Source organism: Mustela lutreola, chromosome X, assembly GCF_030435805.1.
Source record: "Mustela lutreola isolate mMusLut2 chromosome X, mMusLut2.pri, whole genome shotgun sequence".
NCBI classification, from domain to species: Eukaryota; Metazoa; Chordata; class Mammalia; order Carnivora; family Mustelidae; genus Mustela; species Mustela lutreola.
The window spans coordinates 64,664,321-64,681,849 of record NC_081308.1 but is presented as its reverse complement, the minus strand read 5'-3'; the positions used below and the strand labels follow the sequence as shown (position 1 = coordinate 64,681,849).

The 17,529-nt window shown below is 34.1% G+C and overlaps 1 protein-coding gene across 4 annotated transcripts in view; it reads left to right on the top strand.

The window, feature by feature from the left end:
- Positions 1-17,529, top strand: part of LOC131821291 (uncharacterized) — a 41,000-nt gene that overhangs the window by 2,159 nt on the left and 21,312 nt on the right. Inside the window, exon 3 of one of the 4 annotated variants that reach the window (XR_009349869.1) lies at positions 6,941-7,347. The exons of the other annotated variants lie outside the window; for them this stretch is intronic. The gene's annotated coding sequence lies outside the window, so the exon portion shown is untranslated. Of the gene's footprint in view, positions 1-6,940; positions 7,348-17,529 lie in introns of those variants that run through there. 4 annotated transcript variants of the gene reach the window in all.

Genomic DNA, 17,529 nt, shown 5'->3' with positions numbered 1-17,529 from the left:
CAAAAAGCAAAAAAGTCATAGGCAATACCAAAAATTTTCCAAACATGTTATATTATCCATAAAAGTCCACTAAGTCACTGACTAGAGGGAAGTATTTTGCTGATTATTACTTATATGGTAATTTCTCCTTTTCACCAGTTAGGATTAGGATAGGAAGGGATATTTGAAGGAGAGAAAGGGAAAGGAGTATAACGGGTGGACTTTGTGATAAGTGCAAGTGAGATACTAGAACTATGGTAAGAGTGAAGAAATGATGGCTGTAGGGAATGGGAGAGGAGGAGAAGGAGGGGGAAATTATACTGCCAAAATGGAGAGTGGTCTCTGACATTTACTCAGATGTCAAAAGGACAAAGCAGTGCTATTGCTTGAAGAAACTCACAAATATGGTCTGCTTTCTTGCATATACACTGTGCTGAAAATGCATTTATAATTTATTTTGATGAACCATAGGAGAATTTGGAATTGGACAAGCTGAGAAAAACACATTTTGTCAGTAAACACAAGGAGTGACATGATTTTTAAATGATAGTTTAGCAACCATCAAGAATACTAAAGCTGGGGTGCCTGAGTGGCTCAGTGGGTTAAAGCCTCTGCCTTTGGCTCAGGTCATGATCCCAGGGTCCTGGGATCGGGGTGAGCCCCGCATAGGGCTCTCTGCTCAGTGGGGAGCCTGCTTCCTCCTCTCTCTCTGCCTGCCTCTCTGCCTACTTGTGATCTCTGAGTGTCAAATAAATAAATAAAATATTAAAAAAAAAAAGAATACTAAAGTTGGAGTGGGTGGAGAAGAAAGCAGGCCATATAACTTTCTGTCTGATGAGCTAAGCAGGGTATAGGAGTAACTGCCCTCTCTGATGGATGGGGACTTGAGGCAAGAGGTCATAGGTGTAACCATCAGAGGAGGTTTCAATCTTAGAACATCTGAGAAGAAATGTAACTTTTAAGAGTCCTTTCATTCCTCCTTCCTTTTCTCTCACTCACTCTATTTCTCTAAGTGTACAATTCAGTGATTTTAGTTAATTTACAGAATTGTGCAACTATCACTACAAACTAATCTTAGAACATTTCTGTCACACCCAAAAGAAGTCACTATTCCATTTTCAATCATTCCCCATTCTGACCCTTAGCCCCAGGCAATAATTAATCTACTTTCTGTCTCTAAAGATTTCTTTTCTTGTCATTTTCAAATAAATTGGATCATGCAATATGTAGTCTTTTGTATCTAGTTTCTTTTGCTTAGCATAATTTTTTTGAAGTTTATCATGTTGTGTCTTGCACAAGTACTTCATTCCTTTTAATTGCTAAATAGTGTGTCATTGTAAAGGTATATCACATTTTGTTTATCCATTCATCAATTGATGATATTTGGTGTGCTTCCACATTTTGGATATTATGAAAATGTTGCTTTGAAAATTCACATACATGTCCTTGTGTGAACATAGGTTTTAATTTCTCAAGGGTAGATATCTATGAGAGGAATTGCTGGGTCATATGGTAAGAGTGTTGATTTTAAGATAACTGCCAAACCGTTTTTCAATGTAGATCAGTTTGCATTCTAAACTGGAAATGTATGAGAGTTTCATTTTCCCCACATTCTCTCCAACAACTTTTATGTTCTTTTTTATTAGAGCTATTCTTGTGGGAATGAGGTGTATCACATTGTAGGTTTATTTTATATTTCTCTAGTGACTAATGATGTTGAACATCTTTTTGTGTGCTTGTTTTTCATAATATACCTCTCTGATGAAATGTCTATTCAAATCTTTTGCCCATTTATAAATTAAGCTTTTTTTTCAAGATAATTAAAGATTGACATATAATTGTAGGAAGTAATACAGAGGTCCTGTTTACACTTTACTCAGTATTTCCCAATGATAAAGTCTTGCATAACTATAGTACACTATCACAACCACAAAATTGACATGATACAATCTGCCCATCTTACAGAGTCCCACAGTTGTACATGTATTCATTTTGTGTGGGTGTATGTGTGTGTGAATTTAGTTCAATGTAATTTTACCACGGGCATAGGTTCATATGACTACCACCACAGACAAGATAAAGACCAGTTACATCACCACATCACCACAAGGATTCCTCCTCTTATCTTTTTAAAAAGATTTTATTTATTTATTTGAGAGGGAGAGAGAGAGAGAGCAAGCAAGAGAGAGCACAAGAGCAGGGGGAGGAAGAAGCAGACTCCCCACTGAGCAGAGATGCAATATGGGGTTCCATCCCAGGATGCTGGGTCTGTGTGTGTCTGTGCCTGTATCCGTAAAATTCTTAGGGTTTTCTACATATAAATTTATGTAATGTGTGAATGAACACAGTTTTATCTATTCCTTTCTAATCTGGATCTTCTCCCTCCCTCTCTTTTTTTCTTCTTCTTCTTCCACTTCTCTTTTTACTTCTCTTTCTCCCTCCCCCTGTCTCTTTTTCTGTCTCTGCCTGTTCCTTTTTTAAGGATTTCCAAAACTTAAATTAATTTTCAATTTAAGAATTAAATTTTCTTCTGTTGTTGATTTCTAATTTAATTCCAGTGTAGTTTGAGGATAAATTGTATGATATAAATCCTTTTAAATTTCCAGAGACTTGTTTTGTTGTTTTACCATATCATTTATTTTGGGAAAGTTTTATGTACATTTGAGAAGAATTTATATTCTGTTGTTATTGGTTGGATTGTTCTAAAACTGTCAGTTATATCTACCTTATAGTTCTGTTTATGTTTTCTATATCCTTTTTGGTATTCTGTCTTATTTTGCTGTCCATTACCTAAATGGGTCATTGAAGTCTCCAGCTATTATTGCTGAATTTTCCATTTTTATTCACTTTTATTAATTTTTGTTTTGTATAGTATCCTTTTTAGATACAAATGTTTATAATTATTTTATTTTCCTGATGAATTAATCCTTAATCATTATGAAATACCCCTCTTTATCTCAAATAATAATGTTGGTTTATATTTTTATATTACTATGGACACTCCATCTCTCTTATTGTTACTGTTTGCATCATATTTTCTGTTCCTTTATTTTATTAAAAAATCTTTTATTGAGATATAATTGACATATAATGTTGTATAAGTTTGAGGTGTACAACATATTGACTTGATAAATTTATATCTCAATAGGATTGCCATTGTAGCATTAGGTAATACCTCTGTCATGCACATAACTGTCATTTCTTCTAGTGGGGGGAACAATTAAAACCTAGTCCTTAGAAATTTCAATGTTTATAATACAGTTTTTTTCACTGTGCTGTGTCTCCAGGTCTTACTTACCTACCAGTTGCAAGTATGTACCCTTAAGCAATACTTCTCCCATTTCCCCACTCCCCAGCCTCTTACAGCCATCAATCCACTCTCTGTGTTTTCAAGTTTACTTAAAAAAAAAGATTTCATGTATAAGAAATACTATACAGTATTTGTTTTCCTCTGTCTGAGTTATCTCACATAACATAATGTCTTCAAAGTCCATCTCTGTTGTAACAAATGGCAGAATTTCCTTTTTTTCTCATGGTGGAATAGTATTCCATTGTGTATACACCACATCTTATTAATCCTCTTATCCATTGATGGACACATATTTTCATATTTTGGTTATTTTGAATAATACTACAATAAATATGGGATACATATATTTCTTCAGTAACCTGTTTTCATTTCTTTTTTGATATATACCCAGAAGTGGGCTTACTGGATTATATGTTATTTCTATTTTTAATTTTTTGAGGACTTACCATATTAGTCTCTATAGTGGCTGAACAAATTTTATAATCCCACCAACTGAACAAGGGTTCCCTTTTCTCTGCTTCCTCGCCAATACTTCTTAATTCTAGCCTTCTTGATGACCACTATTCTGATAAGTGTAAGGTAATAATATCTCACTGTGGTTTTGACTTGTATTTTCCTGATGATTATTGATGTTGAGTACTTTTTCATGTACCTGTTGACCTTTAGGATGTCTTATTTGGAAAAAGAAATCTGTGTAATTTCTCTTCCCATTCTTCAATTAGACTTTTATTTGTTACTGAGTTGTATGAATACTTGAAAAATTTTGGTGTTTACATAATTTGATACATTTGATACATTATTTACTTTTTGATACATAGTTGGCAAATATTTTTTTTCCATCTGTAGGTTGCCTTTTCATCTTGTTGATTTTTTTTTTGTTTGCAATGCAGAAACTTTCAAGTTTGATCTAATCTTACTTGTTTATTTTTTCTTTCATTGCCTGTGCTTTTGGTGTAATATCAAAAAAAAAAAATTGCCAAGACCAAAGAATCAAGGAGATTCTTCCCTCTGTTTTCTTACTAGAAGTTTTATGGTTTTAAGTTTATGTTTAAGTCTTTAATCTACTTCAGGCCGATTTTTCTGACTGGTGTCAGATAGGGTCCAATTTTATGTTTCTGTATGTGGTTATCCAATTTTCCCAGCACCATTTGTTGTTGAAGACACTGTATTTTCTACATTGGATATTCTTGGCTCCCTTATTAAATATCAGTTTACCATGTATGGGGGGTTTAATTCTAGGTTCTGTATTCTATTCTATATGTGTCTATTTTTATCAGTGCCATATGTTTTAATTATTGTAGCTTTGTAATATAGCTTGAAATCAGGAAGTGTGATGCCTCCAGTTTTGTTCTTTCTCATTATTGCTTTGTATATTTTGCATCTTCTATGTTTCCACAAATTTTAGGATTATTGTTCTATCTCTGTGAAAAATGTCATTGGGATTTCAATAGAGATTATTTTGAATTTATAAATGGCTGTTGGTAACATGGATTTTTTTTTTTAAGAGTTATTTATTTATTTATTTGACAGAGAGAGGTCATAAGTAGGCCGAGAGGCAGGCAGAGAGAGAGGAAGGGAGAGAGAAAGGAAGGGAGAGAGGAAGGGAAACAGACTCCCTGCAGAGCAGAGAGCCTGATGCAGGGCTCAATCCCAGGACTCTGGGATCATGACCAGAGCCGAAGGCAGAGGCTTAATCCACTGAGCCACCCAGGTGCCCCAACATGGATGTTTTAATAATATTTACTCTTTCAATCCATGAACACAGGATATCCTTCCATTCCTGTGTATTTTCTTTGATTTCTTTCAGCAAAGTCTTATAGTTTTCATTGTACAGATTTTTTATTTTCTTGGTAAAATTTATTCCTAAGTACTTCATTGTTTTTGGTGCTATTGTGAAAGTACTGCTTTCATTTTTGGGGGTTGCATATCCAGAAGAGAGATTGCTGGGTCATATGGTAGTTTTATTTTTATATTTTTTTGGGGAATCTCCATAGTATTTTCCATGATGGTATGTTAATATATTATATAATATAGTATAATATAGTACTGGTAATATAATATAGTATAATATAGTACTGGTATAAAAACTGACACACAAACTAATGAAATAGATTGGAAAGCCAAGAAATAAATCCAAGAATATATGCATATATAGTCAACTAATTTTTTGAGAAAGGCAAAGCTTTCAGTTTCACCAAGTATGATGTTATCTGTGGGGTTTTCATATATGGCCTTATTATCTTGAGATAATTTCCTTTCATAGTTGTTGGATAATTTTATATTATGACGTGATGATAGAATTTGTTACATGATGTTTCTGCATCAATTGAGATGATCCTGTGGTATATTTTCATTCTGTTAATGTAGGATAAAATATTGATTGACTTCTGTATGCTGAACCATGCTTGTATTTGATCATAATGTATGATCATGTTAACATGCTGTTAAATGAGGTTTGCTAGTCATAGGGATTATTGATCTCTAGTTCCTTTCTTTCAATGTTTTTGTCTACCTCTGATCTCATGATAATGCTAGCCTTATAGAATGGATTAGGAAATCTTTGCTCTTCCTCAATGTTTCATAAGAGTTTGAGAAGGTTTAATGTTAATTCTTCTTTAAATGTTTGATGTAGTTAACTCAAGGAAACCATCCGATGCAGGGCTTTTCTTTCTTGAGAGGTTTTTGATTACTAATTCCATCTCCATACTACTAATAGGTCTATTCAGATTTTCTATTTCTTCATGAATTTTCTTGGTAGATCATGTGTTTATGAAAGTTTGTCCTTTTCATTTAGGTTATCCAGTTTCTTGGTGGACAAATTTGCATATACTCTTTTTTATTTAAAGATTTTATTTATTTATTTGACAGAGATAACAAGTAGGCAGAGAGGCAGGCAGAGAGAGAGAAGGGGAAGCAGGCTCCCCACTGAGCAGAGAGTTGGATGTGGGGCTGGATCCCAGGACCCTAGGATCATGACCTGAGCTGAAGGCAGAGGTTTTAACCCACTGAGCCACCCAGGTGCCCCTCATATACTCTTTTAAAAATATACTCTTTTACAATCTTTTTATTTCTGAAATGTCAGTAGTAAGGTTTCACTTCATTACTGATTTAATAATTTTAAGTTTTTCCTCTTTTTACTTAGTCAATATAGGTAAAGTTTTGTCAAATTTGTTGATCTCTTCAAAGAACCAATTTTTGGTTTTGTTGATTTACTTTTTTTCTCTATCATCTGTTTCATTTGTTTCTGCTTCATTTTTTTTTTTATCATTTTCTTTATTCTGCTACATTTGGGCTTAGTTTTTCTTTTTTTCCTAGTTACTTAACATGTAAATTTGAGTTGTTGATTTAAGATCTTTCTTCTTTTTTAGATATAAACACTTGTATCTATTAATTTCCTTCTTAGCACTGCTTTCACTGCATCCTATATAATAAAATTTTGTGTTATATGTTTTGTTTTGATTCTCTCAAAGTATTTTTGAAATTTTCCTTGTGCTTTCGTTTTTGAGTGTTGTTTAATTTCCATATATTAGAGAATTTTCTTTTTTTTTTTTTTTTTTTTTTTACTATTGATTTCTAGTATTATTCCTTTGTGAACAGAGTGATGCTTTGCATGATTTCAGCACTTTTAAATGTGTTCATATTGTTTTGTAGACTTAGAAGTCATCTATTCTGGAAGATGTTCCCTGGGCACATGAGAAGAGTGTGTGTTCTGCTGTTGTTTCATGGACCATTATGTGTATGCCAGGTCTAGTAGATATATTGTGCAGTTCAAGACTTCTGTCCTCTTACTTATACAATGATTATTTTATGGATCCTGAATGTGGGGTATTAAATTCTCCGACTCTTATTGAGGGCTCTGTATTTCCTCTTTCAATTGTGTCTATGTTTACCTCATATATTTTGAGACCTGATGTTTGGTGTATATATTTTTAATTGTTATATATCCTTGGCAAATTGACTACTGGCAATATATAATGTCCTTTTTTGTCTCTTGCAGCAGTGTTTGACTTATTTTTGTTATTATACCCACCTTCAATCTCTTTTGGTTATAATTTATATGGTATATTTGTTTTTAAAATTTTAATTTAAGTATAATTAACACAATAAATGTTATATTAATTTTAAACATACAGTATGATTCCACAATTCTATATATTTCTGGTGTTTAGTTAGATAAGTGTACTCTGAGTACCCCTTATTTTACCCGTGCTTCCCAATTTTTTAATCTATTATTGAAGTGTAATTAATATTCAGTGTATAATGAATTTCCAGTGTATAATGTATTGATCTGAGAATTCTATACATAACTTACCAATATAAGTGTAGTCATAATCTGTCATCATACAACATTATTACAATATTACTGACTATATTCCCTATGCTCTTCTTTCCAATTCCAGGACTTACTTATTTTATAACTGAGAGTTTGTACCGGTTAGTCCCCTTCATCTATTTTGTCCGTCACCCCACCCACTACCCCTTTGGCAACCACAAATTTGTTCTCTGTATTTAAGACACCGTTTGTTGGTTTATTTCAGTTTTTAGATTCCTTCCACATGTAAGTAAAATCATATGGTATTTGTTTTTCTCTGTCTTATTTAACTTAGCATAATACCCTCTAGATCCATCCATGTTATTGCAAATGACAAGATTTCACTCTTTTTTATAGTTTTGTATTATTCCATTATTTGGTGTGTGTGTGTGTGTGTGTCTGTGTGTGTGTGTGTGCGCGCGCACCAACTCTTTTTCATCCATTCTATCAATGGACTCTTGTGTTGCTTCCATATCTTGATTATTGTAAATAATGCTGCAAAGAACATAGGGTTGAATATATCTCTTCAGATTGGTGTTTTTGTTTTCTTTGGAAAAATACCTAGAAGTGGAATTGCTGGATCATATGATACTTCTATTTTTTAATTTTTTGAGGAACCTCTTAATGGCTTTCCATGGTGGTTGCATGAATTCACATTCCCACCAACAGTGCATGAAGGTTCCCTTTTCTCCATATCCTCACCAACTTGTCATTTTAATAATACTCACCCTAAAAGGTGTGAGGTGATATGTCATTGTGGTTTTGATTTTCATTTCCCTGATGATAAGTGATGTTGAACATCTTTATTTTTTATTTTTTATAAACATTTATTTTTATCCCCAGGGGTACAGGTCTGTGAATCGCCAGGTTTACACACTTCACAGCACTCACCAAAGCACATACCCTCCCCAATGTATTGAACATCTTTTAATGTGTCTGTTGGCCATCTGTATATCTTTTTTTTTTTAAATGTCTAGTCAGGTCCTCTACACATTTTTAAATCGAATTTGTTGTTTCTATCTCTCTCTCTCTCTCTCTCTCTCTCTCTGTGTGTGTGTGTGTGTGTGTGTGTGTGTGTGTGTGTGTTGAGCTGTATAAGCTCTGTATATGTTTTAGATATTAACCCCTCATAGGATATATTATTTGCACGTATCTTCTCCCCTTCAGTAGGTTGCCCCCCCTTTTTTGGTGGATGGTTTTGCTTGTTGTGTGAAGGCTTTTTGTTTTGGTGTAGTCCCAATAGTTTAATTTTACTTTCATTTCTCTTGTCTTGGAGACATATTCATAAATATGTTGCTAAGGCTGATGTCCAAAAGATTACAGCCTATGTTTTCTTTTGGGAGTTTCATGATTTCAGGTCTCACACTTAGGTCTTTAATCCATTTTTAGTTATTTTTGTATATGGTGTAAGAAAGTGGTCCAGTTTCATTCTTTGGCATGTAGCTATGCAGTTTTCACAACACTGTTTATTAAAGAGACTGTCTTTTCTCCATTGTATATTCTTGCCTCCTTTTTCAAATATTAATTGACTATGTAGATGTTTACTTCTGGGCTCTCTATCCTGTTTCTTTTATCTATATGTTCATTTTTGCACTAGTACCATTCTATTTTGCTTACTATAACTGTAGTATATCTAAATCTGGGATTGTGATATATATCCAGTTTTGTTCTTCCTCAAGATTTCTTTGGCTATTCAAGGTCTTTTGCAGTTACAGGCAAATTTTAGAAATAGTTGTTCGAGTTCTGTGAAAAAAAAAAAATGCTATCAGTATTTTTGTAAGGGGTTCCACTGAGACTGTAGATTGCTTTGGTAATACAAACACTTTGCCCATTTTTATTTGGGTTATTTTATTTATATATTTTAGATATTAACCCCTTATGAGATGTATGGTTTGCAAATATTTCTTTCATTCCAAATGTTATCTCTATTTTATTAATTAGTTCCAGGTTTTTAGTTTGATACAACCCTACTTATGTTTTTTTTTTTTTTTTTTTGACTATGCTTCTAGGGCCAAATCCAAAAAATCATTGCCCAAATTAATGTCAAATTTTTCCCCTGTTTTCTTCCAGGAGCTTTATAGTTTTAGATCTTACATTTAAGTCTTTATCCATTTTCAGTAGGTTTTTGTGTATGACATGAGAAAGAGTCTAATTTTATTCTTTTTCATAGGGTTATCCAGCTTCACAATACCATTTATTGAAGAGAATATGCTGTTTCCATGTTTTTGGCAACTGTGTTGAAGATCAAATGACCATAAATCCGTGAATTAATTTTTGGGCTCTCTTCTGTTTTATTTCTTTATATGTCTGTTTTTGTTTTTGTTTTTTGCCAGTACCATACTGCTTTGATTACTACAGCTATCTAGTCTATTGTGGTTCCATATAAATTTCAGGATTTCTTCCTCATTTTTGTGAAAAATGTCATTGAGATTTTGATAGGGATTGCATTGAATCTGTATATCACTTTGTGTATTATGCATATATTAATAATATTAATTTTTCCAATCCATAAACACAGGATATATTTCCATTTACTTGTGTCTTCAATTTTTCTCATCTGGGTTTTATAATTTTCAGTGTGCATATTTTTCACCTCCTTGGCTACATTTATTCCTAAATATTTTGTTGTTTCAGATGCTATAGTAAATAGGATTATTTCCTTCACTTCTTTCTCAGATAGTTTGTTGTCAGTGCATATAGAAAAATAGCTGATTTTGTGCATTGATTTTATATCCTACAACTTCACTGAAATTATCTATTATTATTAAATTATTGTTTCTCTCTTTTTTATTTTTAATTTTAATTCTAGTATAGTTAACATATGGTGTTATATTAGTTTCAGTTGTACAATGTAGTGATTCTACAATTCCATACATCACTGTGTGCTCATAACAACAACTGTAGTCCTTAATCCCCAACACCTATATAACTCATTGACCCACATATCTTTCCTCTGGTAACCATAAATTTGTTATCTACAGTTACAAGTCTGCTTCATGGTTTATCTTTTCTTTCTTTCTCTTTTTTTAAAAAAAATTCCACATATGAATGAGGTCATATGCTATTTGTCATTCTCTGACTGACTTATTTTGCTTAGCATTATACTCTCTAGCTCCATACATGTTATTGCAAATGGCAAGACTTCATTCTTTTTGGTGGCTGAATAATATTCCATTGTATACATATACCATATTCATCAATTGATGGGACACTTGGGCTGCTTCCATAATTTTGCTATTGTTAATAATGCTGCTATACACATAGGGGTGTGTGTATCCCTTTGACTTAGCTTTTCGTATTTTTGCGGGGGGGTAAATACCTGGTAGTGTAATTACTGGATGCTAGAGTCGTTCTGTTTTTAACTTTTTGTGAAACCTCCATGTAGTTTTCCAAAGTGGCTGTACCAATTTGCATTCCCACCACCAGTGCAAGAGAGTTCCTTTTTTCCCTACGTCCTTGTCAACACTTGTTGTTTCTTGTGATTTTGATTTTTGCCTTTCTGACAGATGTAAGGTACTATCTCTTGTGATTTTGATTTGCATTTCCCTGATAATGAGTGATACTGAACATCTTTTCATGTGTCTATTGGCCATCTGTATGTCTCCTTTGGAGAAATGTCTGTTCATGTTTTCTGTCCATTTCTTAGTTGGATTATTTGGTTTTTGGGTGTTTAGTTATATCAGTTCTTTATATATTTTGTATACTAACTATTTCTTGGATGTGTCATTTGCAAATATATTCTCCCATTCAGTAGGTTGCCATTTAGTTATGCTAATTGTCTCCTTTGTTGTGTTGAAGCCTTTTATTTTGATGTAGCCCCAGTAGTTTATTTTTGCTTTTATTTCCCTTGGATCCGGAGACATATCTAGAAAGGTGTTGCTATGAGCAGTGTCTGAGAAACTACTGCCTGTGCTCTATTCTAGGATTTTTATGGTTTGAGGCCTCACGTTTAGGCCCTTAATCCATTTTGAGTTTATTTTTGAGTATGGTGAAAGAAAGTGTTCCAGTTTCATTGTTTTGCATGTTGATGTCCAGTTTTCCCAACACCATTTGTTGAAGAGAATGTCTTTTTCCCATTGGATATTCTTTCCTGCTTTGTTGAAGATTGGTTGACCATATAGTTTTGGGTTCATTTCTGGATTTTCTATTCTATTCTATTGATCTCTGTGTCTATTTTTATGCCAGTACCATACTCTCTTGATCACTACAGCTTTGTAATATAACCTGAAGTCTGGAATTGTGATACCTTCAAATTTTGTTTTCTTTTTCAAGATTGTTTTGGGTATTTGGTTTCTTTTGTGGCTCCATACATATTTTAGGATTGTTCTAGCTCTGTGAAAAATGCTGGTGGTATTTTGGTAGTAATTACAGTAAATCTGTAGATTGCATTGGGTAGTGTAAACGTCTTAACAATATTTGTTCTTCCAAGCCATGAGGATGGAATATCTTTCTATTTCTCTACATCATCTTGAGTTTCTTTCATCAGTGTTTTATGATTTTCAGAAAACAGGTCGTTTACCTCTTTGATTAAGTTTATTCCTTGGTATTTTATTGTTTTGGTGTATTTTTAAATTTTTAAATTTTTATTAATTTCACTTTCTGCTACTTCATTAATATTGTATAGGAATGCAACAGATTTCTGCACACTGATTTTGCATGCTACAATTTTACTTAATTTATCAGTTTTTTGTTGGAGTCTTTAGAGTTTTCTATATAGAATATCATATTATCTGCAAATAGTAGGAGTTTTATTTCTTCCTTACCAATTTGGACGCCTTGTATTTCTTTTTGTTGTCTAATAGCTGTGTCGAGAACTTTCAGTACTATGTTGAAAAACAGTGGTGAGAGTGGACATCCTTTTCTGGTTCCTGACCTTAGTGGGAAAGCTCTTAGTTTTTCTCCTTTGAGTATGATGTTGGCTGTGAGTTTTCCATAAAAAGCCCTATTATATTGCAATATTTCCCTCTAGTTCTTTGTTGAAGGATTTTATCATGAATGGCTTTTGTACTTTATTAAATGCTTTTCTGCAGCCATTGAAAAGATCATATGGTTTTTATTTTCCATTAATGAGGTGCTATATCATGTTGACTGTTTTGCAAATATTGAACCACCTTTGCATCTCTGGAAGAAAGTCCATTTGATCATGCTGTATTTTTTAAAATATATTTTTGTATTCAGTTTGCTAATAATTTTTTAAAATTTATTTTTTATTTTCAGCATAACAGTATTCATTACTTTTGCACCACACCGAGTGCTCCATGCAATCTGTGCCCTCTATAATACCCACCACCTGGTACCCCGACCTCCCAACCCTTGCCCCTTCAAAACCCTCAGATTGTTTTTCAGAGTCCATAGTCTCTCATGGTTCACCTCCCCTTCCAATTTCCCTCAACTCCCTTCTCCTCTCTAACTCCCCATGTCCTCCATGCTATTTGTTATGCTTCACAAATAAGTGAAACCATATGATAACTGACTCTCTCTGCTTGACTTATTTCACTCAGCATAATCTCTTCCAGTCCCATCCATGTTGCTACGAAAGTTGGGTATTCATCTTTCTGATGGAGGCATAATACTCCATAGTGTATATGGACCACATCTTCCTTATCCATTCATCCGTTGAAGGGCGTCTTGGTTCTTTCCATAGTTTGGCGACCGTGGCCATTGCTGCTATAAATATTGGGGTACAGATGACCCTTCTTTTCACTACATCTGTATCTTTGGGGTAAATACCCAGGAGTGCAATGGCAGGGTCATAGGGAAGTTCTATTTTTAATTTCTTGAGGAATCTCCACACTGTTCTCCAAAGAGGCTGCACCAACTTACATTCCCACCAACAGTGGAAGAGGGTTCCCCTTTCTCCACATCCTCTCCAACACATGTTGTTTCCTGTCTTGCTAATTTTGGCCATTCTAACTGGTGTAAGGTGATATCTCAATGTAGTTTTAATTTGAATCTCCCTGATGGCTAGTGATGATGAACATTTTTTCATGTGTCTGATAGCCATTTGTATGTCTTCATTGGAGAAGTGTCTGTCCATATCTGTTGCCCATTTTTTGATATGCTTGTCTGTTTTGTGTGTGTTGAGTTTGAGGAGTTCATTATAGATCCTGGATATCAACCTTTTGTCTGTACTGTCATTTGCAAATATTGTCTCCCATTCCGTGGGTTGCCTCTTTGTTTTTTTGACTGTTTCCTTTGCTGTGCAGAAGCTTTTGATTTTGGTGAAGTCCCAAAAGTTCATCTTCACTTTTGTTTCCTTTGCCTTTGGATACATATCTTGAAAGAAGTTGCTGTGGCTGATATCCGTTTGCTAATAATTTTTTAGAATTTTTGCAACTATGTTCATCTGTAGTTCTCTCTTTCTCTCTCTCTGTCTCTCTCTCTTCCTTTTGTGGTATCTTTATTTGGTTATGGTCCCAGGATGATACTGGCCTCACAGAATGAATTTGGAAATTTTCCTTCTCTTTAATTTTTTGGAATAATTTGGGAGTAATAGGTATTGACTCTTCTTTAAATGTTTGGTAAAATTTGCCTGTGAAGCCATCTGGTCCTGGACTTTTGTTTGTTGGGAGATTTTTGACTATGTATTCAATTTCACTGCTGGTAAATGGTCTGCTCATATTTTCTATATATTCCTGTTTCAGCTTTGGTAGGTTATATATTTATAGGATTTTTTTTCCATTTATTCTAGCTTGTCTAATTTGTTGGCATATAATTTTTAATAATATTCTTTTACAATTGTTTGTATTTACATGGCTGTGGTTGTTACTTCTTGCCTTTCATTTGTGATATTGTTTATTTGTGTCCTTTCTCATTTTTTACAATTAATTATCTAGGGGTTTATCAATTTTGTTGATATTTTTAAAGAATCAGCTCTTGGTTTCATTGATCTAATGTATTGCTTTTTTAGTTTCTGGATCATTTATTTCTGCTCTAATATTTATTATTTCCTTCCTTCTACTGGTTTTGTGTATTATTTGTTCTTCTGTTTTTAGCTCCCTTTGGTGTAAGGTTAGATTATTTATTTGAGATTTTTCTTGTTCTTGAGTTAGGCCTGTATTGCTATGCTCTTCCCTCTTAGAACCACTAGAATGTCTCATATGCACTTGAAAAGAATGTGTATTCTGCTATTTTAGGATGGAATGATCTGAATATATCTGTTAAACCTATCTGGCCCTTTGTGTCATTCAAAGGTATGATTTCCTGGTTGATTTTCTGATTAGATGATCTTTTCATTGATATAAATGGATGTTAATGGCCCCTTCTATTATTGAGTTATTATCAATGAATTCCTTCACTGTTTTATATATTTGGTTGTCCATGTTGGATGCATAAATATTTACAATTGTTAGATCTTTTCTTTTGATTGTCCCTTTACTTATGGTATAGTGCCCTTCTTTGTCTCTTATTACAGTCTTTGTTTTAAAGTCTAGCTTGTCCAAAATAAGTATTGCTACTCTGGCTTTCTTTTAATATTCATTTGCATGATAAATATTTCTCTATCCACTCATTTTCAACCTGTCGGTGTGTAATTCTAAAATGATTCTCTTGTAGGCTGCATATAGATTTTTTTTTTCTTAAATCCATTCTGGCATCCTATGTCTTTTGATTTGAGCATTTAGTCCATTTACATTTGATGTAATTATTGATAGATATAAATGTAGTGCTGTTTTATTACTTATTTTATCATTGTTTCTGGAGAGTTCTCTAATTCTTTCTTATCTTTGTCATTTTTAGTCTCTCCTTTGTACTCAGAGTCACTTTTAATTTTTCATTCAGGGCTGGTTCAAACATTGCTAACCCTTTTAATTTTTGTATTTCTGGGAAACTTTTTATCTCCTTCTACTCTGAATGATCACTTTGCTGGAGAGAGTATTCTTGACTGCTAATTCTTCCTTCATGTCACTTACTTCTGGCTTGCCAAATTTCTGTTGAGAAATCCCAGCTAACTTCATTGATCTTCCCTTATATGTTAAGGAATATATCTTTGTTGCTAGGATGACCTTTTCTTTATCATTATATTTTGCAAATTTAATTATAATATGATGGTGTTAGCCTTATTTTGTCGATTTGGATGGGTTTGTCTGTCCCTCATGGATCTGGAAGTCTTTTTCTCTCCTTAGATAAGGGAATTTTTCAGCAATTATTTCTTCACTTAAATTTTCTGACTCCTTCTCTCTCTTCTTCTTCTCTGACTCCAGTAATATGAATGTTATTACATTTAATTGAGTCACTGAGTTTCCTCAGTCTATTCTTGTGTTGCATAATTTGTCCTCTCTTTTGTTGAGCTTCATTATATTCCATTATTTATTTATTCCTCTGCTTTTTCCAGCATGCTGTGCATTACACCAAGCCTTTTCCAATCTTGTTTGTTGCATTTCTCTCTGCTTAATACTTTCTTAACTCTTTTATCTCTTTGGTAAGTGTCTCACTGATGTCTCCTATTCTTTTCTCAAGCCCAGTGAATATCTTTATGATTTTGCTTTAAATTCCCTATCAGGCATGTTACTTATATTTGTTTTGCTTAGATCTCTACCTGTTGCCTTATCTTATTGTTTTATTTGGGGGAAATTCCTCCATGTTGGCATTTTGTCTAAGTCTCTGCATTCTTCTCTGTGTTAGAAAAGTGAGTTATGTCTTTTAATTCTGAAAGTAATGGCCTTATAAAGAAGAGGTCAGAAAGTGCCCTCAACTTGACACTGGAGTTATTGTCTTTAGTGTGTGTTGTAGGCATTCTGTTGTTGTGTTTCTCCCTTTCTATCCTTCAGATTTTTGGAGACTCTCCTTGTTTGCTGTGGGTAATGTTTGGTCCCTGTCCTGAATGTAGCTTGTTTTAAGTAGGTGTGCTCTGGTCTGCTTGAGATCTGATACTACTTCCCTCAGAACTGAGGCCCTGTGGAACTCTAATATAGAGATGTGATTTGGGTAGGAGTTTGTCCTGGTATTCTGGGGAAGGGGCTAACTGCACTGGAGCTGAGGCAAGTTTGAAGGCAAAAGGAAGTCCCAGGAGAGCATGGGGAGGGGTGTGGCTTAGTGTAAGCAAGTTAGGCAGTCAGTGTGAGTACTGTTGTGCTTCCCACAGGTGGCTCTGTGGTTATATTGAATGGTAGGGGAGGGAAATAGTGCCAGTCAGCTCCTTTGTTCCTGAAGATGATCTCCATGAATGTTGTCTCTCAGGGATGCAGTCCAAGAGCAGAGAATAATCTCTTTGCTGTATGCCCCCAGGTATTTTTCAGATCACCATTTCTATGCTATCTGCCCCTGGATTGTTTGCCTGCCTTCTTTCCAAGAGTAGCACAGTGCTCTCCCAGTTCTACGAGTGCCAAGCCTGTTGACTCCAGGCTTTAAGTTTCATTGGTTGTACAAACTAATATTTCCACTGTCATATTCCAAGCCAAAGGGTTTGGGGAAACGTTCTCCTTGTTCATTTGCCTGTGTGCTCCTCTCTCTCTCTCTTGCTCTTCTCACCAACCATGGCTCCCTCCCCCACCACACCTGTGATTAATTTCTCCCCTAAACTACATGTCTGCATTTCTTACCTTCTTTGATGTGACCTCTTCTCTGCCTTTAGTCATGGAGTTTGTTCTGTTAGTCTTCAGGTTGATTTCTGGGATATTTGGGATGATTTGATAGTTACCTAGTTGTGTTTATGGGAGGAGATGAGCCTAGAGTCCTCCTATCTTCCTCTCCTCCTATTCCTCTTTTATTCTTATTTCTTTTTTCTCCTCTGTCTGAATAGTTTCAAATTATCGTCTTTGAGCTCATTGATTCTTTTGTCTTCTTGTTCTAGTCTGCAGTTAAAGCTCTCTATTGAATTCTTTAGTCTTTGTATTATTCAGCTATACAAATTTTTGTTTTTTAAATGTTTTCTATGTCCTTGTTGAAGTTCTCATTTTGTTCTTGTGTTGTTTTCCTGATTTCATTAAAA